Source organism: Ursus arctos, unplaced genomic scaffold (genome assembly GCF_023065955.2).
Source record: "Ursus arctos isolate Adak ecotype North America unplaced genomic scaffold, UrsArc2.0 scaffold_2, whole genome shotgun sequence".
NCBI lineage: Eukaryota > Metazoa > Chordata > Mammalia > Carnivora > Ursidae > Ursus > Ursus arctos.
In genome coordinates this window covers 89,928,112-89,945,728 of record NW_026622874.1, presented here as the reverse complement: position 1 = coordinate 89,945,728, position 17,617 = coordinate 89,928,112, and the positions used below count along the sequence as shown (strand labels likewise).

The window sequence follows — 17,617 nt, the reverse complement described above, 5'->3', positions numbered from 1 at the left end:
TAGACCACATATATTTGGACAACCAATTTTTGATAAAGATGCAAAACCAATTCAGGGAAGAAAAGATAGTCTTTTCAACAAGTTGTGCTGGAACAGTTGGATATCAATATGTGAAAGGACTGAAGAGGAAAGAGAGCGAAAGAGAACAACTTTGATCCATATGTTAACCCATATGCAAAAAGTAATTCAAAATGGATTGGAGACCTAAACATAAAATCTATCTCTATGAAACTTCTTGGGGAAAACAAGAGAAAAGGGCACCTGGGTGGCTCAGGCGGTTAAGCATCTGCCTTCGGCTCAGGTCATGATCTCAGGGTCCTGGGATCGAGTCCCGTGGTGGGCTCCCTGCTGGGTTGGGAGCCTGTTTCTCCTTCTTCCTGCTGCTCCCCTTGCTTGGGTTCTCTCTCTCTGTCAAATAAATAAATAAAATAAGAAAAGAAAAGAGAAAAGAAGAAAGAAAGAAAGGAAGAAAGAAAGAAAGAAAGAAAGAAAGAAAGAAAGAAAGAAAGAAAGAAAGAAAGAAAGACTTGAATTTCATCAGAGAAGATATGTGTGAGGTGCCTGGCTGGCTCAGTCAGTAGAGCATGCAACTCAATCTCAGGGTCATGAGTTTGAGCCCCAGGTGGGTGTAGAGATTACTTAAATAAAAAATAAATAATTTTTTTAAAAACCTTAAAAAAAGAAGACATGGATGGCAAATAAGCAGATAAAAAGATGCTCAACATCATTAATCACTACTGAAATGCAGATTAAAACTATGGTGAGAGACCACTACATACCTATTAAATGGCTAAAACAACCACATACTGGTATAGACGTGGAGGAACTAGAACTCTTATATGCCAGTGGTAGAAATCTAAGATGGAAAGGAGCTCGGCATTTTCCTTAAATGTTAATATATACCTTCTTGATGATCCAGCCATTCAATTTCTATATATTTTCCCAAGAGAAAAGATAGCGTATGTCCATACAAAGATTTGTATATAAATGTTCATAATATCTTTGTTTGTACTACCCCCAACCTGGAAATAATCCAAACAAGTGAAAGGAAAAACAAATTGGGGTATATCCATACAATGGAGAACTACCAGCAATCAAAAGGAATAATGATGTATTCAACAACATGGATGGATCTCAAAATAAATATGCCAAGTAGAATAAGCCAGAGGGGGAAAAAAAGAGAGAGAGAGAGGACATCTCATCCCATATGATTCCATTTATATAACAGTATAAAATGCAAACTAATCTTTAGTGACAGAAGCAGAATAGTGATTACCTGGGAGGGAGAAGAAGGACAGTTTATAAAGGGATAAATAAAATTTTGGTGGGTGACAGACATGTCCACTATCTTGATTGAGGTGATAGTTTCGTGGATGTATACATATGTCTTATTTATCCAATTGTATACTTTAAATATATGCAATTTATTGTAGGTCAATTATATCTCAATAAATTCATGAACGACAGTTTTCAAGGCCCTCAGTTCAAGGACCAGGGTCCCCCTCCTGGGGTCTGAAGTCTTCAGCCGGCGTAGTGCGTGCCACTTGGCCATTAACCCATAAGCACATGTCTGTATTGAGAAAACAAGGGGGGCAGTTGCCCGACACAATGCAGGGTCCTGTGGTTTCCAAACAGGCAGCTCCCCAAGTTCTCAAAGTGGAAGGAGTGGCTGCCCCGCTTAGAGACTGATGAGCTAGAATGTGCCAGAAATCCAGGGCACATGAGTCATTGTCATGCGGGCAATGATGGAAGCGCCTGGTGTTTTGGTCTGGAGAAGACGGGAGAAGGGAGCTTCAGTGAACATTTTTAGTGGCCCTACACTTCCCAGAGGCGAAAACCAGGACCAGCGGAGGACAATCCCTGGGAGAGATTTCCTCCAACTCAACCAAAAGAATCTCTGGCTAGTGATTTTATCCCTGTAAGGTGTGTGCCCCTGAGTGGCGGTGGTGAGGTCTCCATCACTAGAGGCTTTCCATTCTGGACGGGACAAGCCTAGGTTAGGGTTCTGTAGAAATAGCCAGAACACTGGCTGGGAATTGGGTTCCAGCACTTCAAGGGTCCCTTCCAATGCTTTAAATCTTGAATTTTCTACCTAAAATCCCCATATGTTTTGTGTGCTGTGGCTACCAGACAAATTAATATTGCATTTACATTGGGAAGATTCCATAGACTTAAGAGAATCTCTCCCCCTCCCTGTCTCCCTCTCCCTCTCCTTCCCCCCTTCTCTCTCTGTCTCTCTCTTTTTCTCTCTCTCTCTCACACACACACACACACACGCCTCAACTTCAAATATTCAATTCACTGACTATCTCATTTACAAACAACTCCAGAATATTGGGACATTATTAACTCCCATCGCCCTGCTTTCCATTTCTCCTAAGTTACTCTGGCAGAGACGTACTTGCCCCTCACCTGGACTCAGGGGCTTGAGGAGAAGATGATGGGAGTTGCAACCCCAAGCCACGCAGAACTACAGCAGGGGCTCTTTCCAAAGCTGTAACAGAGCCAAGTGAACCAGCATTCCGACGCCCACACCAACCCCCTGGTCCACATGGAAGGGAGACAAGAACATTCACTCGGACTCATAACCTGGTACGCATTGCCCATCTCGGGATGGTCAAAGCGCCATGATTGCTATGATGCTTGAAGGCTACCTTCCTGCACACAGCTCCCCGCAAGGACAAGACCAGACGAAACTGACAGAAACTGATCACGAACAGGAACAAAAATCTCTTAGCATTCCTTCAGAAATAACTCGATGCCTTGCAATTACTTTATGGAATCCATTTATTTGTGAGAAAATAAGAAAGATTCTCTCTTGGAGGAGCACTTTGGTTTTGGCCTAAGAGGAGGACAGAGAACAAATCCCCCATCAGTGTTTTCACATTTTGTTCCGTGGCAGTGAGGAAATGATCAGAGGGCTGCTGGGAGTCAAATGAGAAAAACATCATATAATTCTAGGGCATTTTATTCCATCTAATCTCCATTTGTACCTGGGAGGAAATGAATGTCGTAACAGCCCAGGAGAGTGAGACTGTCGGATGGAGTTGCCAGAGTTGGAGAAACAAGTGGGCTCTCGGAGGGAGTCGAGGGGTGGTGTGGGGCTACCCGCTTCCTCGTGCGTCTGGTGGCCCGGGGAAGGGCCACCCCCCACAATCCGCAAAGACCTGTGGCAGCCAGGGCAGCCCGCAGGGGAGGCTGGAATGGATTGCTCTACCAGGGCCTCTGCCTCCCAACAATCTGGGAACAGCTGTGGGGGCCCCAGAGCTCACAAGTCACAGGGCCCTCCCCCCGCCCTCCCCAGTGATGCGGAAAACAGAGGCATAAGAAAAATTATTAAATCTCCTTCTACCTACAGCCCATTGACAAGTCCTTGAAACAGGCAGAGTGACATTCCTCTGGAGATTCTGCTGCCTTGATGTTGACACTTTGCTAAGGGCAAAAGGCAACCCTAGCCCAAACCCACCCCCACCCCCCATCCCCCACCCCTGCCCAGGATCCTCTTAAGTCTACTTCAAGGTATAAAAATTCCTTTGGAAAGTTCCTTTATCTCTAAACCCCCCAAGATACGTGTTGGCAATCATCCCCCAAGCATATGACCCACCAATATACATCTGAAGGGTCTCATGACTAAGGTCTTACTAGACAGTAATAAATGACCTTTCCCCAACAACAGCTAGCCCCCTCAAGGTCCTGGAAACCTTGCTTCCAGAATTCCTTAGAGACTTGCGCTATCCCTGACCCCTCCCAACTTGAAAGTATATAATGGGCCACTCTTCACGACCCCGGGGCAGCTCTTTCTGCCCGCGGGTCCTGTCCCCATACTTTAATAAAATCACCTTTTTGCACCAAAGACGTCTCAAGAATTCTTTCTTGGCCGTTGGCTTCGAACCCTCATGTCTTCCCCACATCACCCAGTACGTCTGTCCAGTGCAAAGCTGGCCTCGGGAAGTCTGCCTTGGTTTCTGTCCTAGCACTCCAAGCAGGTCCGGCTGACAACGACCCCGCGACCACACTGTTGAGGCCTTGTGCCCCTGTCCCGGGCTGTGTACGTCCAGCTGCATCAGGCCTCCGCAGGTGGGACCCCAGCGTCCCCATGTGCTCCCAGGCTCCTGGCATTACCTCACCTGCCCACTCCTCAGGGCCATTCTTGTGTCTGCTTCAGGCTTCCCTCTAGTGATGGTTAATTTTATGTGTCGACCTGACCGGTGTCCAGATCAATTATTTCTGGGTGTTTCTGGATAAGATTAGCATTTGAATCAGAGTAAAGCAGATGGCCCTCCCCCATGTGGGGTCACCCCCCAATCCTTGAGGGCCTGAATAGAGCAAAAGGTGGAGGAAGGAAGAATTCACCCTCCCCCCTTTCCTTTGACCTCCCTGTTGGGCTGGGATTTCTCCCCTTACCTTCCGCCTCCAGACTGGGATTCACACCGTCAGCCCCCTTGGTTCTCAGCCCTTCAGACCCTGACTGAATTACAGCCCCAGCTGTCCCGGGTCTCCGGCTTGTAGATTACGAGCCATCTCAGTCCCCACAGCTGCATGAGCTCGTGCCTCTTCATCAATGTCTATAAGCTCCTGTTGGCTCTCTTTCCCTTGAGCACCCTGGCTCGTTCACCTACCCTGCAGGCCCCCGTTGCTTCGCCCTCACGGGCCGCCTCAAAGCCAAGGTCTGCAGCCAGGATGCGTATGCGCGGCACAAGTCATCGCTCCCATCGGCCCTGGTTTTGTTCTGAGCCAGGTGTGAGCGTGGAAGGTTAGCAGGGCGTTTCCTTCCAAAGCCCAGTGTTGAAACTTCTCCTTTAAAAAACCCAGGTGTACCTCTTGGGTGATGCAAACGTACAACAGAAACCAATTCTCCTGCGCAAGAAGGAAAGGATGCACTTGCCAGATCCTTCCTGAGAGATGCAAGCGGTTTGTCCTGGTTTAGATTCAACAACCTCAAAATACACATGATCCATCGGACCATCTGGGGCTGCTGCTTCCAAGATGTGAGGGATCGTAGTGACTAAGGGCGGACCCCCCATCAAGTCACACGTCCAGCAAGTACCACCCAGAAGCTGCTGCTGTGTGTGGATTTGGGGGAGTGCTCTGGAGCCCCACATGTATGCAAGCTCCTTGCAATCGAACCTTCTCTGAGTAACCTTTTCTCCCCTTTGCCTCCAGCAAGCGGCAGGCGTGGCAACGTTTCCTCCTCAATAACCAGCCCCCCTGGTCTCCCCTCCCTCATGTCTTAGAACATTTAACCTTCATCTTCACCATAGATAATAATCCTCACTACAGAAGATAAGGTGAGGTTTCTGAGGTCAGAGGAGGAAGTGAAAATTCTTCCCCGTGCCTTTCCGGAAGATTCCAGCTCCTGTCCCAGAATGGGTGTTGCTATGGTAACGGAAGGAAAGGACACCAAAGCTGGAGATGGTGACCTGATCCAACAGGAAACGGTATTTTGGAAGTTTCATGGGTCTTCTTCAAGGTGGACCTCTTTTAGAAAGCGGGCAGGTGTCCCATGATCTCAAGGGCTAGGAAGAAAACCTCCATAGTTTCCAAACACGTGACTCTCCTTCTATTCTGCATGACGCCAAGCGTGTGTATCGGTCAGCTTCTGCCTACATTATGCTGCAGTGATGAGCAAATCCAAAACCGTGGGAGCCTCGAAGGGGCACACTTTTGTGTCTTATTCACATTACGTATTAACTTGGCCATGGCTCTGGTCCAAGTGCCTTCATCATTCTAGGGAGACAAGCCGGAGGGGCAGCTCTAGTCTGAGATGGGTCACTGTCTTGGTGAAGCAGGGGAAGGGAAAGAGCTGATAGAAACGCTCCTCAGTTCTCGAAGCTTCTGCTGGGAGATGCTGTAAGAGTCCAACAGCCAAGCCTGAAGCCTGTGGGATGGACGGAAGTCTGCTCCTCCCATAGCGGACGGGACCATGGAGGGTGCTGACGTGAGGGGCCCAGAGAGGGGCAGTGAATGTGCAAAACAGATAATATGAAGTCCTGAAGACCCCCAGGAGCCATGGTTACTTAACAGGGGACCCTAGTTTGCCGACACCACATATCAGGACAAAAATATCACAGATACTAAAATATTTTGAAGGAAACAGCAATATAGATATTATGACTCATTTAGAATGTTCTCGTTGCAGATTGGTATAACTCAAAAGGATAAATTGGTTCTGTTCAGACTCAGAAAAACCATTTAGGGCCTTTCAAAATCAAAAGAGGTGCCAAGAAGGCATTTTGAAAGAGGCCATTAATAATGGACGTGGCAAGTTACCCCTGACTTATTAAAAAGGAGAATGATTTTATAAATGAGTCCATTAAAAACTATTCATGAGATATTAGGGCTCCGAGAACTGGTTGAATAGGAGGGAAGGGAAGATAATTAGGGCAGTTAGAAATCTGTTATTTTGTGAGCTTGCCAAAAGAAAGAATTCCTACAGTCATTCTCCGGCAGAGAGCTCTACGGCGTTGCAAGGGGCACTGCTGAGAGGAAGGTGGGGAGGGCACAGTCCCTGCTCGGGGGCTCACGTCTGGTTTAAACCAATAAAGCACAAGCCCGTGTGCAATGGACAATACTAGAAGTATGCACAAAGAAAGGGGAAGTCCCCTCAGGTGGCAGTGCTGAGGGCCTCTGAGGGGCCGTATGTCTTGGCCAGGTATGGAAAGGTGAATAGGCAATCAAGAAAGCGGAAAGGTGAGAGAGTGGTCAAGGTAAAGGGTACAGCAAGTGCAAAGGCAGGGATAAAACTGCTCTGAGCTTGAGGGCAGGGCTGCCACTAGCTGTGCGACGCATATGTACGAATTAGGAAAGACACCGCCATTATATAATTTAAAAGTCAGTTAGGGATTTGATTGTGAGCACCCCTAAGTGTGTACCTGTGAAGGTTTACATGGGAGGGAAGTTTTGATGGGAAGGCCTCTGTTCTACTGTACAAATTAGTATATGTGTGACATGAACCTCATTACATGCAGCTGCTTATTCAGTGTGCAACCTGAACACCTGTACATGCAGGACTTTGTTGGGAGGACTCCAAACGTGTATTGCTAGAGTACAAAGTATAATCCTGGGTCGCTGGGCCCTGTGTGTTAGGGGGGTGGAGAAGGGAGGAGGAAGTAGTGGTGGGAGATGTAGTTAAAAAGGTGCCTAGAGGGGCGCCTGGGTGGCACAGCGGTTAAGCGTCTGCCTTCGGCTCAGGGCGTGATCCCGGCGTTGTGGGATCGAGCCCCACATCAGGCTCCTCTGCTATGAGCCTGCTTCTTCCTCTCCCACTCCCCCTGCTTGTGTTCCCTCTCTCACTGGCTGTCTCTATCTCTGTCGAATAAATAAATAAAATCTTTAAAAAAAAAAAAAAAAAAGGTGCCTAGAGCCAGGCTGTGAAGGGTCTTGCCTGCCTGCTGGCGGCTGACAGTGGAGGGCCGGAGAAACAGGGGTGTGGCAGCAGCATGTGCAGAAGCTCACCGGGGCTGCAGGGAGGGTGTAAGAGGCTCAGTACGGCCCCCAAAATATCCAGGTCCTAATCCTTGGAGCCTGTGAGTGTTCCCTTACATGGCCAAGGGGCTTTGCCGATGTGATTAGGTGAAGGGTCTTGAGATCCTGGGTCATCTGGGTGGGCCCCCCTCATCACGAGCGGGAGGAAAGAAGCAATTACACTGCAGAAGAAGGTGGTGTGACGATGGGAATAGAGAGGTTCAAAGCTGCTACCCTGCTTTCTGGCTTTGAAGATGGAGGAAGGGGCCACGAGTGCAGGGCTGCAGCTCTAGAAACTGAAAAGACAAAGAAATGGATTCTTCCTTGGAGCCTCCAGAAGGAGCGACGTTCTGGCCCCATGGAGCCATCTCAGGCTTCTGACCTTCAGAACCGTAGGAGACTGAACGTGTGCCGCTTTAAGCCACCCGGCTTAGGGTAATTCTGGGAATTCGTTGCAAGAGCCCCAGAGCAGGTCACAGAAGGCAGGTCTGGGAGCAGCCAGAGCCTGGACTGGGGACTCCAAATAGGGTGAGAACTCCCAGGCTGCCGGAGAAAATACTAGAACTTGCATTTGTATCTATTTTGTATTACAGCTTTTAATGCCTGTTTTGGTGTATTTTATTTTATATTTTATATTTATTTTATTTTATTTTATTTTATTTTATTTTATTTTATTTTATTGACAGAGAGCGAGCACACAAGCAGGGGGAGTGGCAGGCAGAGGGAGAGGGAGAAGCAGGCTCTCTATGGAGCAGGGAGCCGGACGCTGGGACCTGAGCCGAAGGCAGACACTTAACCGACTGAGCCACCCAGGCGCCCCTAGAGTGTTTTCTCATCGGGATGCATGATCACTACTAGTGTGGAGACCCCTGGCCTAGAGGCAGGAAGGGCAGTGGGGAGACTTGTAAAAGCCCAACCCTGGGAGAGAAGGGCCTGACCACAGATGGGGGCAGCAGTCGTGAGAGGCGGCAGAGCAAGCGAGGAGGTGGCCGGGGTCCTGAGTGGTAGGCTAGGTGGGGACCTTCAGGAAGCCTTCATGAGCAGGCTGGCCAAGGGTGAGGAGCCAGTGGGCACCTCGGGCAACTGGGTAAACAGCCTTGTGGCTCAGAGGAGAAAGCAGGGTGAGCAAAACCTGACTGGGCCAGGGGGGACCACTGAGGCCACAGTGGGCTGAGGATGGAGGGAGAGAGAAGGAGAAGAGCCTCCTCACTGGGCTGGAGGGGAAAGGTGGTGAGCAGGGGGGCTAAACTCCAGCATCAGGATGGATGAGGGCAGGTGCGTGGGTTCAGTCAGGAGTGGGCCGGCCCGATGCGGGGGCATGGCTGGGAGCGAAGCCAGGCTGGATTCGACGCCGTGGCGGAATCACTGGAGGTGACAAAGGGGGATTCTTCAACTTGCCTTTTTGCTCATCAGAATGGGAACAAGAAAACTCTCTTTCAGAGAACAATTTCCAGCCGTTATTTGGAGGAAACCTGAAACAGTGAGGGGTGGGATCAGGGCTCCCGAAATGGAGAAATTTCTTTGACAGCTTTGGGTGGTGGAGAACACAGCACCCCAGGGAGAGGGATCTTGGCCGCCGCTGGGTGCTCCGATGGGGAGCCCATCGGGCCGCGAAGTGGTCCTTAATGAGATAAAGTCGAGAAGCGTCATACACACAACCTTGATTTTCTTTTCAGGTGCGTTCGTGTTGGGCGAGGCTGTTTTGGCCTTTTCTTATTTTCCAATAACACTAAATAAACACGTGAGCTTTAGTCAACAGAACACAGTCAAGTGAGTGTGGGGCATGAGGCCTGATGGATTTCTCTTGGTTTTTAATGAAATATGTTTTAGTCCTGCCCCCCGCCCCCGCTGCAAACACCATGAACCCTCCTCCCCCCGCAGCAAGGTTTGTGATAGGACACATCACGTCCGCAACCCCACCTCTGGCTGACTCTTCTGGAGGGGATGCTGGGAAGAGTGGCCAATTTGAGATTCTGAGTCATGAACTGTCATAGTTAGAAGGCAGACAGAGAGCGTTGCTCTTGCTCTTCCTGCTGCCCATTCCCTGTAAAAGCTTTGGGGATTAAAATAATAGGCTTTTAAAACAAGAGCCCGGTAGGGCTCCACTTAATGGCTTACACCCAGCACATTAGTTGCAGACAGACCCAGACAGACTTGTGGCCAACTGGTCCCGGGGAAGCCAGATGGAAATGTCACCACCAGCGGTCCCCTCCAGGCCAAGGAGCTAAAGGAACTCCGGAGAGGGGCCCCTCATGACTCACCGCAACGGGCCAAGAAAGGAGTTCCAGACACACATGTCCCTTCTGTAAACGGTCTGCCCTGTAAAGTGGATAAGTAGATGTTATCCCGGTGACTAATGAGATCCTCCCCGGAGCGCTGGGAGGCTGTTAAGTTAGTGTTCTAGTGAAATCCCTCCCAGCTGATACTCAAGCTACTCTTCCTTCAAATAATTTATGAGAGAAAAGTACTCCTGGTTAAACCATTTTAGACTTTAAGGAACTTAAACCATTCATTGGACGTTGTGTTTGATTTTTCATAACAGAAGCACCATTTAAGAAACCAGAAAGGAAAGAAAAGAGTCTCGGGGGCTGCCAGCCATGAGCAGGGAATCAGGAGGACCATGGAAGAGGTTTAACTTGGCAATTACCAAGGAAATTACTCAAGGGCAAACAGCCAACTCCCCAACCACTGTCCTGCACATCTTGCAACAGAAGGGCCTTGAGAGGAGGTGTTGGTGGGGTGGGGGAGCCCGGGAGCAGGGGAGACTGGCTGGGGGACGGGAAACCAGACGGCTTGGCACGGGCGACGGCCTTGTGGGTCAGCAACGCCAGCAATCTCCAGCAGCCAGATGCTGGTAGGGGCTCCCCCATCACAAGCGCAGCATTTCACACTTGGGTAACCTGCGATGGGGAAGGGAAGTCTGGGGGAGAGGAGGGTACCAAACTTCCCTGCCTTTCGGGCCTGCGGACAAGGCAGCACCCAACAATCGGAGTGTTTTATAGGCCCTGTGGGCGATCTTGCCCTCCTGGCCTTCGAAAGAGTTCTGCTGGGTTCCCAGCTTTCCGGCCCACCTTGTCTTGGCCGCACAATGGACTCCCCTCTTCTCTGGGGGTTTGGAGACGTGCATCAAGCCCTCACACTGAGCTGCGTCCCTGCTTCTCCCCACTCCGTGACGTCTTGCTCCTCCAGTGCACCTTCTAGAAGGTGTGACTTGGCCAGGACACAATGGAAGGCGCCATCTTCTCACTGGTCTGAAAAGTTCTTGGGTATCCCTTCTCCTGTCCAAGAAAGTGGGCACCAAGGCAGCATCTCTCCATCTTCCTGCTAACGCAAGCCCGATTTTGCTGGAGTTCCTGTGTTTGCAGGTGGGCATGTGAAATATGGCTCTAGCCACGGAGACGTACGACAAGGACGTCTACCTGGAGGCTTCTGGGATAGGCATTCCCTCCCAGAGAAAAGGCAAGAGCTGAGCGAGCTTAAAGCCTTCTGCTGCCCGGCCTTCCTGCCTTCGAGCCTGGTTGTCATGCCTGGCGCTATGGTGACCGTATTTTGAGGACAGTAACATGGAAGGATAGAAATGAATCTCTTTGACGTTGCTGAGCCACTGAAGCAAATGCCGAACCCCCTGTCCAGACGTCTTACCACGTGAGATGATTAAATGTCTTTTGTGCTTAAGCCGCGACTGATGTGGGATCGCTACTTGCAGCCAGTGCACACCGACGGACCTTTGCGGCCTCCTCCATCGACGCCAAGCCATCAGTGACACTTCCGTTCAGCCACCCCTAGTTCAGAAGCTCCCCAGGGCCCCCATGCTCCTCATGGCCACGCCAGCTGAGACTGGGAGTAACGGTAGCCCACATTCTGGAATGTTGGGGTTCCAGACAAAAAGTTAGTGGGAGGTTGCCATGGGGGCCCCGAAGACATCTTGGCTCAAGGTCCCAGTTAGTTTCCTGAATCCTCAGCAAGGTCCACACAACAGCTGGCCCAGGAAAGGGGAGAACTGGGGCTTTTCTTTATGGAGCCAGAGAGGTACCCTTAAGGCCGGTGCAGAGTGGAGGAACATTGTAGAACAGCAGCCCCATGGCTGGCCTGGAGTCGGCCTCTGTGTCTGAAGCATCTACTGACATATGCTGTCATTTGAAGGGTGTTGGAAGCCCAGCCGACTCGTAAGAAGTCGCCTAGTCCCCTCAGATGTCCAAAATGTCAGACGAAGAGAGATTTCTTTGGTATTGAGCCGTGAGAGCGGAAGCAAGCCTCTTTAATGTCCCTTGTAAACTCCAAGTCCCCATGTAGCAGCAGCACGGGTGTTCCTTTCTCTGGGAGATGCGGGTGGAACAGAAGTCACCAGGAAGCCAAAGGGACAGCACCGAGCAGGGTCAGCCAGCTTTTTCTGTAAATGGTAAAGAACTTAGGCATTGCAGGGCCATATGGTCTCTGTCAGAACTGCTCATCCTGTGAAAAGCAGCCACAGACAATGTGCAAAAGGGGTCAGGCGTTGCAAGGTCCAATACATCTTTACTTACGGACACAGAAATTTGAATTTCATGTAATTTTCACGTGCCATGAAATATTCTTCTGGGTTTGTTTTATTTCCAACCATTTAAAAACATAAAAACCATTCTTAGCTTGCAGCTGTATAAAAAATAGGTCGCAGGCTGGATTTGGTTCATGGGCTGATCCCAGGGGTTGAACTCAGGAGGGCGTTTCACTCAGGAGAAGAGACTGCAGAGCAGAGCAGAGCAGTGATTTCCCTGATTATAGGAGACTCTGGCTGATGAAGGCTTGGAGACACCCTGGCTGGGGCGGGCTGCCTGGGGAGGGGAGCTCTGGACGCCGGAGGTGATGAAATTGCCATGTTGGCCCGCACCTCTGTGCCCCGGCCCACGTGCCAGCAAGTTCCTGGGCTCCCTTGGGCCATGTACCCCAAGCACGGGGAAGGTGTGAACATTCCCTCCCAAGGGAGTGAAAAGGTGGAGGCAGCTTTGTCACCTGCAGCGGGCTCCGGCAGCCCCCGTGGGACCTCCATGGGTGACACGGAGTCCCTGCATAGCTGGGAGTGACACTGGCCTGCAGCACAGCGGCCCTGGACCGCTGGGGCCACAGGAGCCGTTCGATGGCTTGAAATGAATGGGGCCACAGCAGAAAGGTCCTAGAGAACTGGGAGCAGAGATGCTGAGGCAGGCCCCACAGGAGTGCTTCTCCCTCCAACCAGCCTCAACAGGACAGAAGACAGAGCATCACTGGGTCAGGGACACTAACTCCCAGGAGTGGCGGCGGCCAGGCAGCGACACGGGCTTGCACTGCCGATGGCCTGTTGCATTAGCCAAGATTTGACTGCAAAGGGTAAAACGAGCTCCGATGACCCCAAGTAAAACCACATGATCTGTCGGTCCCATAACTGGAGTGCATGGGAAACCCTGGATATGGGGATCATGTGCTCTCAGATCAGCTGGCAGCTCTGAACTTTCATCCTTACAGGTTATGCCCAGAGAGGAAAAAGCAGCCTTTTCTTTCAGCTTGCTGTGCAGAAACCCAGCGAGGGTCTTCAGTTGACTCAGCCTGAATCCCGCTCACATCTGGACCCATCATGGTCCGTGCCCACCGGGTCATATAGCCAATCTCAGGGCCGAGACGGGGCTAGGCTGAGTGCAGATGCCCCTGCTACAGTGGGTGGGGGCCAGGGCATCCCCCCAAAAGTGGGAGTGTCACCATGGGCTGCACAAGGAAGCAATGCCCCACACGGGAGCCCAGACCACTCGCTGCAGGCTGGAAGGACTCCACGTCCCTCTGAATGAAGAATCCCTGAGCGGAATGAGCACAGGTCCCTGCTGCTCTGAGAACAGCAAAATGGGCTGTGAAGTCAGCTCCGAGCAAGGGCGGACCGCCTTCAGGGCCAGGATGGGGGTGGCGGGTGGTTGAACACCGAGCAGAGGTGGTCGTGGTCGGTAGAACCAAAGCAGGCTTTTGCGGTGCCCTGGATCCACTTCCCAGCCCCTTGGCCCGAAATGGTCTCTTCCTTGCGTTCTCCTGGCAGCAAACTCCTATTCATCCTTCAAGACACAGCTCAAATGTCACGTCCCCTGTGAAGCTCTCAATTCTCTAAGACCAAGCCGGTGTCTCAGTCCTGCTCCCAGGGTCCAAGAGTATTTTGGATTTACCTTGCTGAATTTTCATCTCTGGTTCATAGGTACTGCTTCTGCCCCCGGCTGAGTAAGGCAGGGACCACGTCTTACGAAGTGAATCTCCTCTTCCAGCCCCCAGAGCAAGGACCTGGCAGTGAGCAGGTGCTCCATTCCTGTGGATAGACGAACTGCACGGGCAAGAATATATCCTCTGTGGCAAATGGAGTTGTTGTCCATGTGCTTCTGTCCTAACAGAGCCCACCTCCCTCAGTAGAGGCTGAAAATCCCAGATACTTGTGCTCTCGGTGTCTTTTGTAACTGAGGTTTGCCAGGTGACACATTTATGGTTAATAAGACTTAAAGAGAAGTCTCAGAGGGATTTTTTTTCCCTCCTCGATTTATAGAGCGACTTGAACAAAGAGAGCTCTTTTCCTTGTCTTCTCCTTCCTGTCTTTGAACACGATGGAGCATGTGATGCCTGGCGCTGTGGCAGCCATCTTGAGACGATGGGGCAAACAGCCTGAAGACAAAAGCCAATGTGTTCAAAACGATGCAGTGGAAAGATTGGAATGTGTCTGGGTCTTTGAGTCTTCATCTTTATTTATTTTTATTTTTTTAAAGATTTTATTTATTTTTGGAGAAAGAGTGAGAGTGTGAGCAGAGTGGGGGAAGGGCAAAGGAGAGAGACAGAGACTCTCAAGTAGACTCCCTGCTGAGCGGGGAGTGGGACACGGGGCTCGATCTCACAACTCTGAGATCATGACCTGTGCCAAAACCAAGAGTCGGACACTCAACTGACTGAGCCACCCAGCTGCCCCTGAATCTTCCTCTTTATATCCAACATGGGGACCGCCTGCTTCCAGACTGTTCATACGAGACAATAAAAATGCTTATTGTTTAAAACCACGCTTAGTGGCTAATTCTGTTCCTGGTAGCAGAGAGCATGCTGATACATGCTTTCATGCCTATGGCAGCAGTTTGGTTCTCTACGGTATAGACAAATCTTCTCCCACCTAGCACTCGTTTAGAAAAATGAAAAGACAAAACCACCTCAAACTTAAAAATTATTAAAATATGGTCCATGTTTTGTTTCCAACCATCAATTATTTCAAGTCAAGTACAAAGTGAATAAAAATGTTCTGTGGCTTGAACATAAACCCAGAGGTCAGACTTCGGGGGTGGGCAGCTAGAGCTCGTGCAGCCTTGCTCCTCTCCTTTGGGGGGCATCACACCCTTCTCCAAGGCTCTGGCCCTGAACACGGAGTAGCAGGAATGAGGATGCTCCGTCCCCAGGGTCATAGCTCACTCTGTAATACACCCCAATGCTATGAATATGCAGATATGTTGAAAAGCTCTGTGCTTAGTTGCCTACGGTGCAAAAAAAACCAAGGCAAATGTATACTTTAACCAGCAAGCCAATGACGCCATCTGAATCAGGTTAATCACAAATGACAAACTCAGAAGTTTTAGTTTAGAAACTGAGTAGGAGCTGGTTGGAGGTTGGCGCTGAGGACGGGAATGACAGACAGAAGCAGTGGCAGGAGCGAAGTTCCCAGAGCTGCAAGCCGCTCCTGGGACCAGGGAGTCAGGTGTGTCCGAGAGCGCAGGCAGCCTCTGGTGTTGGGTGGAGGAGTTTGGACTTGCCTATGGGCTTGAGGGGGCCGCAGAAGGGTTTAGGTGGAAGGGACATGGATTCTAGAACCCTGCAGATAACGCATTCTAGAGCCCTCCCACTGGTGGCCCGTCTGGTGGCTGGACAGAAGGAGGTGAGGCACAGAGTTACAGTTCTGACCAGTGCCCATCATTTAAAGCCCGAGTCTGGAGGGCGTAGGTCATGCACAGTGCCTGGTATACAGGCAGAGCTCAATTAATGACCACTGTTACAATTTCTATGATTATGCTCCACCAGCACCATCTGCAAACTGACAGCTAATAGAGCCCATCACCCAGAGGACCATCGGGGCTGATGGGCTTCGATCAGCCACGCCAAATGACCCCGTGCTACCGTGGCCTATCCATGGACATGGCTGTGCCTTCCCGGCTCTCAACTCCAGGTTCCACCTGACTCGGGGGACCTTGCTTACTGAACCCCCAGCTCCCAGCCCTGCACCGAGGAACAGAAGCGATCTGTGTTAGAGCAGAAACACTGATTTCTGCTCACCCAGGAAGGGTCCAGGTCAGAGACGGGCCCGAGCAAGCTGAGTCCCAATGTCCCAGGGGCCTTGGGGCCTTTCCCCAGGAACTCCTATTCTGTGAGCACTTGGTAAGTGGCAAGACTTCCAAGGCCACATCTCGTGGTGCTGCAGACGTCTCCAGCTGACTCGTGCTAAGCCCAGATGTGCCGAAATGCCCTCGACACAGGGCTCTGGGGACCATTCAACCATCCAGACTCATCCCGTCCCGTCACATGCGCCCCGCTGTTCAGAGTGAACCGGACTGGGGGGGGGGCACCCCCGGGCCCCTCTGCGTGCCCTCGCTTACCCCTTTGCTGGGGAGACTGGCTTTTCCTAACCGCTTTCTGAGCAGGGGTCCCCGTGTCCAGGGCCAGCCCAGGCAGATCGGGGAATGCGGGCTCTTCCTTGCAGGACGGGGGTGGGGTGGGGGCCCAGTTGTTGAAAAGAACATTTCGACTTTTCAACAGACCAGGTGATTTTATCCACCTTCTCCTTAACCGATATTCAGAATATAAATTTAATTAGCTTCCTCAATTAGGAGGAAGGTGAAGGCATTATCTGGGCTTTACCGCGTCCTCATAAGAACGTGCAAAGCCTTGAGAAGGGCTTGCAGAATGATCGCTTGTTCAAAGGGTCTTTTCTTACCCAGAAGTGAGTCGTTTGGCTCACAGCCGGTTGTAAACATCATCCCTTCTGTTGAGGTCTGAGGCCACTGGGAGTTTCTCTTTTTCTCTAACATCGAGACCAGGATTCCTGAAATCCATGAGGAGAAACCGAATGCACCAGGATTCCTTCCACACGAGAGGATTTTCTTAATCCAGAAAATGCAATGGATTTACAGCATTGTACCAAACGTCTTCAAAACCTAGGCATGAAAATGACGCGCTTTATTTCACTAAATGAAAAGAAACGGTAAAAGACAAAAGCACTAAGCAGGCCAACAAGCCAGCAAAATTAATCACTGCCAACTTGTATTCAATCAGTCGTGTCCCAGGAAGAGCTCTTCAATTTGTATTTCAGTAAAAAGTGAGAGAAACAATCCAGCACACCGAAAGAACAACGGAGAAAGATTAAATAATCTTTCTGCTAACAAAATACACGGTTTTGAATATATATTCAACTCCAACTATAGGAGGGTTTCGATTTCAGGATCTTATTTAAGGAAAAAGCTTAGAGGTTTACTCACGGAGAAATAGAAAATACGTTTTCTCAGAGAAAGACAATTATCATATGGTTTCTCTCATCTATGGAACATAAGAACTAGGAAGATCAGTAGGAGAAGAAAGGGATAAAGAAAGGGGGGTAATCAGAAGGGGGAATGAAACATGAGAGACTATGGACTCTGAGAAACAAACTGAGGGCTACAGAGGGGAGGGGGGTGGGGGAATGGGATAGACTGGTGATGGGTAGTAAGGAGGGCACGTATTGCATGGTGCACTGGGTGTTACACGCAACTAATGAATCATCGAGCTTTACATCAGAAACGAGGGGTGTACTGTATGGTGACTAACATAATATAATAAAAAATATTATAAAAAAAAGAAAATACATTTTCTCATACCTTTGACTGTGTTACTCTCTTAATACATATTCGGTCAAGTGTGGCTTCATACGATTTTTACGTAATTAGGATATCAGGATTTTGTATTCTGTGTTTCAAACTTAGCATTCTATCATAAACTTCTTGTTCAGGGTCCTTCGGAACCTTCCTCTCAGGGCCAGCACTCCACTCAGGGTGTTGATCAGGACCAGGACGATCCCCGTCCAAAGGGCGTCCTCTGTCATGCTCCTTGGTCACTTCTCATTGGCCCGCCCTCCTCCCTGGGTTACTGTGCCTGCACCTGCTGCTTTGACCCC

At 50.2% G+C, this 17,617-nt stretch overlaps 1 protein-coding gene across 2 annotated transcripts in view; it reads right to left on the bottom strand.

The window, feature by feature from the left end:
* Positions 1-229: 229 nt before the first annotated feature.
* The window catches only part of LOC113267757 (S-adenosyl-L-methionine-dependent tRNA 4-demethylwyosine synthase TYW1), a 226,705-nt gene continuing 209,317 nt past the window's right edge, over positions 230-17,617 (bottom strand). The window contains exons 16-18 of one of the 2 annotated variants that reach the window (XR_007191247.2): positions 16,406-16,625; positions 9,726-9,783; positions 230-408 (exon numbers count right to left, since the gene is read on the bottom strand). The gene's annotated coding sequence lies outside the window, so the exon portion shown is untranslated. Of the gene's footprint in view, positions 409-9,379; positions 9,784-16,405; positions 16,626-17,617 lie in introns of those variants that run through there. The other variant, XR_008960331.1, reaches the window with a different exon arrangement.